Here is a 9,196-nt window from a genome sequence, read left to right on the forward strand (position 1 = left end):
TATCATAATTTACCTTTCAGATTTGGTAATTGAATCAATACACATATATAAGAATAATTATGTTTTCATCACGTAAATGTAAAAAATGTTTTTATTAATTATGATTTTGTGAGTCAGCTTGAAGTGCTATACTTATCAGTAGTAGCTTAAAATTAATTAATTGTAATATCATTTGAAAATATACCAATTTTTTGTAACCTCTTACCACTTTTTACCTTGTATAATAAAACATTTAAAATACATTATTTGATGTGAGTCTCAGAACAGTGTATATTGCAATATAAGTGGCAGAATACCATTTGCATCTTATATTGCAATGAATTTTCTCTAATGATGCTTCTGCCATTTTTTTTTGTGCTAAGTGTTTCTTTATTCGAAATTTTTAATTGACACATAATTATTTTAAGCCAAGTTTTATATTATGTGCATTTTTTTTTCTGGAAAAGGTTTTGATAGTAAAATATCAAAACTAAGTCAATAAAAGAAAGATAATTTATAGAAAACTTAAAAAAGCAATAATAAAGTTAGCTTCCTTTTATTACTCTTATTATATAATAAACTCTTTATTATATAATTTATTATACAATTATATAATTTATTATACAAAATAGTATATTTTATTATATAATTTTATTATACAATATAGTATATTGTATAATTTTATTATACAAAATACACTATTTTGTATAATAATTGTATTATACAAAATACACTATTTTGTATAATAATTGTATTATACAAAATACACTATTTTGTATAATAATTGTATTATACAAAATACACTATTTTGTATAATAATTGTATTATACAAAATAGTATAACTGTATTTATACAATTTATTATACAATTATACAATTTATTATACAAAAACTCTTTATTATACAATTTTTATTATATATTTGTTTTCTAAGTCATCTTGTAGAAGACAAAAATATGAAGATGGGGTCTATTTCTTAGTCATCTTTGTTTTCCTGAGTTCTATCAAAAAAATTTTATGATTTCTTTTTTTTTTTCATGCCAAAGAAACTGAAGGAGGAGGGACTTTCTAAAAAGATGGTAATTGTAATTATCAAGTGCCAGAGAAAACAAAAATTAAAAAAATATTTTGGGGGCTTTGACATTTAGGATAATAGATAATTTTGTTTTTTTATTTTCTGTGAGTCTTCTGTCTTTCAGTTATCAACTAAATACTGGAATTCTTATATCAAAATATTTTCCTTTGAGTTTCTCAGTCCCAAATTGACTATATAAAAATGTAATTGTTGATGTTTGAGGAGGCCAACAAATAATACTTCTCTGTCTTCCTTGTCTTCAGAAATAATTGAGAAATAAGTACAAGAGTCAGATCTATGGAAAACACAGTGTTAGTTTAATAATTGATAAGTCTTATAGATTAGAGGATGTGGCACAGAGGTACAGCCCCAGTGGGGACTGTCTTGTATTTTACTCTTGAATGAGACCTACTTATCCAGCCACCATTCTTTGCCTCATGGGCAGACAGCTTTCTGCATGGCACAGAGCAGTATGACACTACCCTGTCTGAGGGGAATGATGAGCTTCAGGGCACATTATCCCCAAAATACGGCACTGTGGGATATTGAATATTTTAAGCTAAAGAAATTTGAGAGACAGCATGTGCCGAAAGTATTTTCTGCCCTTACCCTGAAGCAGGTCATGATACCCTCATGTCAGAGATGACCTCCCTATGTGCAGAGGAAAGGAGCCCCATTGTTTCTGAAGACACAGGGAGCCAGCAAATAGTGGGCCTTATTAAATCTCCCTCAGTTTATTACCATGAGATCACACCCTTTTGCTCTATCACATTTCTCCAGACTATTCACTCTTCATCAAACCTACTTTAAAAAACACTCCAGTTATACCATTTCTCTAGGTCTTTATCTCCTTATAGAGGCTCCCATAAAACTTAGGTTAAATACATTTGTATGCTTTTCTATTGTTAATCCATCTTTTGTTATACGAGCCTTAGTCATGAACCTAAGATAGGATATTTTTCCTCCCCTACAGAAGGTATATGCAAAACAGACAGATCCCAGAAGGGGTGAGCTCACCAGTTCATAACTCTCCTCTCTTCAGAAATGATGCGAATCCAAGGTGTGGGGAATAGCCAAGGGAACCGTCACCACATGGAAACACAAAACCAGAGGTATGTGATAGTCTTTATCCTAATATAACCAGAAGTTATGCATCTCTAAAAAATCATGTATCTGCTGAAGGTGAGAAACTTAATCTGACAAATCCCAAGTGACACAGTCAATTCTAGTGCAAAATGTAGTTTCTTAGCCCAATGCCTCTCCATCACTACTCATGCTCCACTTCTTTTCCCTACTTCTGCTTGGGGTCATCTAACATCTGTGTAGGCTTGTGTACTTTTGTGGTTTCAGTGGAAGGCCATCTGCCAGGAGTTCCTGCTGGCTCCAACTGAGGAGTGGCAAAAACTGTCAGAAAAAATTGTCCAAGACTTGCAAGTAGGTAAAAGAGATTCCTGGGTGTTCTTTCCACAGAGTAGGTGCATTGTCATTGTCATGATGTGTAACTCTTTGACTTTTTACTGAGTAGTCTATTTTACAACTCTGAAAAGGTAACTTGCAGGAAACTGAAAGTAATGCAACTGATTGCTGTCCATAACAACATAAATGAATTTTTTCCAATAGAAATGTAATTGATTTCTGCCCCGTAGAAAAGAAAACTCCAAGCATTATGTTTTATGAACCAATAGAAAAATAATAATCAATCTTACATCTTTTAGCAAAATCATTTCAGAATTCTTCACTGCCTATGTGTTACTCTTCTTCAGATTCTCCCCTGAACAGGTCTTAATATCTCATTGGTTCCATCCTTAATTAATAAGCTGAATAAAACTGTAGCATGTGTTCATTTTACATTTGCAGGAGAGTCATGACTTTATCTTTATAAAATTTATACATAGCAGCCCTGTGTGGTCTCAGGGGTCTGCCTCTATCTTTGCCACATCCCATGCTGAGGTCCATAGCTATTCTAGCTGGTCCTTGCTAGTCCTCTGTTCTATCACTGGTGAGACATGGTACTGGCTCTCGGGTTGCGGTGAGGGACGAACACTCAGTATTTTCCCTTGCTTTCGTTCCTCTCCTCTCTTACTGGCATTTTTCATCCACTTAGACCTATTCACATCCACTGTCTGCCCCCAGCTTGACTGTCCTAAGTCTTTGCTTTGGGTTCTCTCTCCTTCGTCATGAAGACTGATGGCCTGGCCTCCTTCTATAAATACATAGCTACTTGTTTGCCCCATGAGTATACAAGAACTTCTAAAATCTAATCTACATTCACAGGGATTGCAGGGAGTCAAGCTGTCACAGGCATGGCTATTTCAGGTCCTCTCTGCCTAAATATACTCCAATAACATTGTCTGAGTCTATTTTGTGTTATTACAAAAGAATACCTGAGAGTGGGTAATTTACAAAGAAAAGAGCTTTGTTTAGCTCACAATTTTGCAGGCTGAGAAGTTCAGGGACATAGTCCTGGCTTCTGTGCTGCCTCACAACATAGTGGAGAAGGTCAAAGGAGAGGCAGACATGGGTGAAGAGGGGAAAACCTGAGGAGCATCCTGGCTTTATTAACAACTCACTCTTGCGAGAACTAATCCACTCCTGCAAGAAGTAGTTTCATCTCACTAGAGCAAGAACTGACTTACTACATGAAAACAGCAGCAAGACATTCATGAGAGAGCTGCTTCCATAACTCAAACACCTCCCACTAAGCTCCACCTACCAACAGTGCCACATTGGGGATCAAATTTCAACATGAGTTTGGGTGGGACAAACCAACCATATCCAAACCATAGCAACCATATATATGCTATTGCTTCCACCCTGGGTATGCCTAGGAACACTCTGTAAAGCCTTTTCTTTGCAGAATTCTAAGCTGGAAGTGGGACACAATCCTCTTCTACTTTTAGATTTTAAAATCTATCTAGGAGTTTCTATCACCTCCTCCCTGTGCTTTCAAACTTAAAACAAGGTGGGCAGAAAGAAGGGATTCATACTTAGATTTAAACCTTAATTTTTTATCCTAAACCTCTCCAGATCTTCCCCCACTGTGTAGGAAGGATCTTTATTAGGTGGGAAAACCCTTCTTCAGTCTTATAGTACAGAATTCTTTTCACTTTGTTATGTAGCCAGTAGTCATTCAGGAGCAGGTTGTTCAGTTTCCATGTAGTTGAGCGGTTTTGAGTGAGTTTCTTAATCCTGAGTTCTAGCTTGATTGCACTGTGGTCTGAGAGACAGTTTGTTATAATTTCTGTTCTTTTACATTTGCTGAGGAGTGTTTTACTTCCAACTATGTGGTCAATTTTGGAATAACTGGGATATGGTGCTGAGAAGAATGTATATTCTGTTGATTTGGGGTGGAGAGTTCTGTAGATGTTTATTAGGTCTGCTTGGTGCAGAGCTGAGTTCAATTCCTGGATATCCTTGTTAACTTTCTGTCTCATTGATCTGTCTAATGTTGACAGTGGGGTGTTAAAGTCTCCCATTATTGTTGTGTGGGAGGCTAAGTCTCTTTGTAGGTCTCTAAAGAATCTTCATGAATCTGGGTGCTCCTGTATTGGGTGCATATATATTTAGGATATATATGCCTTTACCATTATGTAATGGCCTTCTTTGTCTCTTCTGATCTTTGTTGGTTTAAAGTCTGTTAAGTATGTTTTATCAGAGACTAGGATTGCAGCCCCTGCCTTTTTTTTTGTTTTCCATTCGCTTGGTAGATCTTCTTCCATCCCTTTATTTTGAGCCTATGTGTGTCTCTGCACATGAAATGGGTTTCCTGAATACAGCACACTGATGGGTCTTGACTCTTTATCCAATTTTCCAGTCTGTGTCTTTTAATTGGAGCATTTAGCCCATTTACATTTAAGGTTAATATTGTTACATGTGAATTTGATCCTGTCATTATGATGTTAGCTGGTTATTTTGCTCATTAGTTGATGCAGTTTCTTCCTAGCATCAATGGTCTTTACAATTTAGAATGTTTTTTGCAGTGGCTGGTACCAGTTGTTCTTTTCTATGTTTAGTGCTTCCTTCAGGAGCTCTTGTAAGGCAGGCCTGGTGGTGACAAAATCTCTTAGCATTTGCTTGTCTGTAAAGGATTTTATTTCTCCTTCACTTATGAAGCTTAGTTTAGCTGGATATGAAATTCTGGGTTGAAAATTCTTTTCTTTAAGAATGTTGAATATTGGCCCCCACTCTCTTCTTGCTTGTAGAATTTCTGCCGAGAGATCCGCTGTTAGTCTGATTGGCTTCCCTTTGTGGGTAACCCAACCTTTCTCTCTGGCTGCCCTTAATGTTTTTTCCTTCATTTCAACTTTGGTGAATCTGACAATTATGTGTCTTGGAGTTGCTTTTCTCGAGGAGTATCTTTGTGGCATTCTCTGTATTTCCTGAATTTGAATGTTGGCCTGCCTTGCTAGGTTGGGGGAAGTTCTCCTGGTTAATATCCTGAAGAGTGTTTTCCAACTTGTTTCCATTCTCTCTGTCACTTTCAGGTACACCAATCAGACGTAGATTTGGTCTTTCAACATAGTCCCATATTTCTTGGAGGCTTTGTTCATTTCTTTTTACTCACTTTTCTCTAAACTTCTCTTCTTGCTTCATTTCATTCATTTGATCTTCCATCACTGATACTCTTTCTTCCAGTTGATCGAATCGGCTACTGAAGCTTGTGCATTCGTCACGTAGTTCTCGTGCCATGGTTTTCAGCTCCATCAGGTCATTTAAGGTCTTCTCTTATCTGTTTATTCTGGTTAGCCATTTGTCTAATCTTTTTTCAAGGTTTTTAGCTTCTTTGTGATGGGTTTGAACATCCTCCTTTAGCTCGGAGAAGTTTGTTATTGCAAATTGTCTGAAGCCTTCTTTTCTCAACTCGTCAAAGTCATTCTCTGTCCAGCTTTGTTCTATTGCTGGCGAGGAGCTGCGTTCCTTTGGAGAAGAGGTGCTCTGATTTTTAGAATTTTCAGCTTTTCTGCTCTGGTTTCTCCCATCTTTGTGGTTTTATCTACCTTTGGTCTTTGATGATGGTGATGTACAGATGGGGTTTTGGTGTGGATGTCCTTTCTGTTTGTTAGTTTTCCTTCTAACAGTCAGGACCCTCAGCTGCAGGTCTGTTGGAGTTTGCTGGAGGTCCACTCCAGACCCTGTTTTCCTGGGTATCACCAGCGGAGGCTGCAGAACAGCAATATTGCAGAACGATAAATGTTGCTGTCTGATCGTTCCTTTGGAAGCTTTGTCTCAGAGGGGCACCCAGCCGTATGAGGTGTCATTCGGCCCCTACTGGGAGATGCCTCCCAGTTAGGCTACTCGGGGGTCAGGGACCCACTTGAGGAGGCAGTCTGTCCATTCTCAGATCTCAAACTCCATGCTGGGAGAACCACTACTCTCTTCAAAGCTGTCAGACAGGGACGTTTAAGTCTGCAGAAGTTTCTGCTGCCTTTTGTTCAGCTATGCCCTGCCCCCAGAGGTGGAGTCTACAGAGGCAGGCAGGCCTCCTTGAGCTGTGGTGGGCTCCACCCTGTTTGAGCTTCCTGGCTGCTTTGTTTACCTACTCAAGCCTCAGCAATGGAGGGTGCTCCTCCCCCAGCCTCTCTGCTGCCTTGAAGTTTGATCTCAGACCTCATTGCTGTGCTAGCAATGAGGGAGGCTCCGTGGGCATGGGACCCTCTGAGCCAGGTGTGGGATATAATCTCCTGGTGTGCTGTTTGCTAAGACCACCAGAAAAGTGCAGTATTAGGGTGGGAGTGACCTGATTTTCCAGGTGCCATCTGTCACGGCTTCCCTTGGCTAGGAAAGAGAATTCCCCGACCCCTTGCTCTTCCCAGGTGAGGTGATGCCTCGCCCTGCTTCAACTCATGCTCCATGGGCTGCACCCACTGTCCTGCACCCACTGTCTGACAAGCCCCAATGAGATGAACCTGGTACCTCAGTCGGAAATGCAGAAATCACCCATCTTCTGTGTCAGTCATGCTGGGTGCTGTAGACTGGTGCTGTTCCTAGTCGGCCATCTTGGAACCGAACTCCAGAATCCTTTTCACTCTGTGATTTGAGGTATGATAAGCTCTATTCTCTACATCAGCCAAGATTTGCTTATAATGCAAACACAGGAATACCTAAAAACCTCTTCTTTTTCAAGATCCTGGCTTTTGCCAATCAAACATTCTTTGGATTTTATATTATTTCTTTGCTATGGACTTAGCTCTCTTTTAAAGCTGAACAATGGTGTTTCTTTCAGGATAAATTTGCATCTACTTTCTCTAATCCTCCCCTCCTTATTATCTTTCCCATACACTCACAGAGCAACAAATGATGCTTTTTACAACTGGAGGAGAGTGACTGTGTGACTCGAAAGTTTTATAAATTACTGACAATAAAAAAATACATCAATTGGTATTTTCAAGTTCTTCTGCATACACCATTACTTTTCAAAAGAGAAGATAGTATCAGTGCACTTTCTTCTGAATGTTGCCTTAAATGAATCTCAAAAAACATCGTTTTGAACTTTATGTGAAGAGTTGTACAAAAGCTGTGTTAATATTGTGTCAGATTTAAAAAATGGACTATTAATCCTCTATCATTCTTTTTATTTTGATCCAGATGTGTGAGAGTCTGAATGTTCTTAGTGCAAATAATAAATTGAATGCTCTTGAGGATAAAATTTGAAAATAATTCTATCTTAAGATGTCTAACAAAATGAATAAAAATTGTAAACTCTTATGAATGAGGTTGTACTCTCCAAGTGTTTCTTGTTAAGAACCATAGAAGGACTTCCCTTTTAGGAGTGCTTTGGATATTCTAATACATTTAATGCCAGGGCATAAGCTAGTGGTTATTAAGCTTTTCTCTCTCTCCCACAGCACCAAGAGACCTAACATTCACCCATTTGTAGCAGTTGTTTTAGAACAGTGATTGCCAAGGAGGGGAAAAATGAGGAAGCATAGCAGAATTTCTGGGGAACTGTAGAAAGAGAAAGCATATTGGGAAGGTCTTGTGATATTTGAAAATTACTCTGAAATGTTTCTGAAACTCCTTCCACTGATTCTCATGGAAGAAGTCTAACCTCTTAGGATGTGCAAGTTCAATGGAGTAAATTTAACACCTCATCTTGTGCATGAAGTGCTATATTCAGAAGCAAAATATTAAAAGCTACAGGTTTTTAAAAAATTAACTTTTAATTAAAAGCAACTCAACATTTTAAAAACGTTCTACATTCTCCCTTTCCCCTGACATTTGAAATTCCCAATGAAGTCTTTCCTGAGACATTTAAATAGACATTCAACATTATGAGAGTTCCTTCTTTTGGGGGGTTTTATACGTACGAAGCACAGAACACATCAAAGTAAAGACATACTTGTTCATCTGTTGCTATTCATTTTTCTTTCTCTTTTTCCTCCTCCTCTATTCCAGCCTACCCTGTCCCACCCACCCCATAGCGAATGTCTTAGGAGGTCTCATTCTGACTTAAGACTCTGTCTTAATGTCTTGTTAATTTTTTCCTAAAACAGGGAAATGTCTTCAGGGGCCAGATAGGTAATATACATGTGAGTTATAGAACAGGAGGAAGTGGGAGAAATGGAATTTAGCTAAGTAAGTTCACATCTTCCTCAAGAACATTCAGATTAAAATTTAAAAGCCACACTGTTCTGATGAGATGAAACAAGCATACAAGAGCACCAATTTCATCCCCATTTTAGCATGCACTCATAAAAGAAAATCCTAATGCTTTTGCATTTTGCCATTGCCAGAACAGCTCTTATTTCTTTTATATCCCTCTCTCCTAGTGGTTCCAGGGCAATTTCTTAAAATTCAGTGGTGTGCTTATTCAGTGTTGTAATGATCCCCTGAGCTTTGTACTGTGAATATTTCATTTGATTTATTGCACCTGTGCAATAGAGGACTAATCTGTACAACTAAACTTTCTTATATCATGTCTCTATGTAGTCCATCTGGTTATTTACAAACACTGGCAGGTCTCATTTCTTACTGTAATATTGTTTTTAGTTTTTTTCCTCCCTTCTCTGTTTCTTAAATGTTTAGCCAGCTTTGTCTTTGAATGTCAGTCCTCGTTGCATAGCAGCATTTAGTGAACTTTCAGTTCATCTGTAATGATTGCTCTGTAAGTGAATTGATCTGCTGCTGCAGGATTTCAACAAAAG

The sequence above is a fragment of the Pongo pygmaeus genome, chromosome 10, assembly GCF_028885625.2.
Source record: "Pongo pygmaeus isolate AG05252 chromosome 10, NHGRI_mPonPyg2-v2.0_pri, whole genome shotgun sequence".
NCBI lineage: Eukaryota > Metazoa > Chordata > Mammalia > Primates > Hominidae > Pongo > Pongo pygmaeus.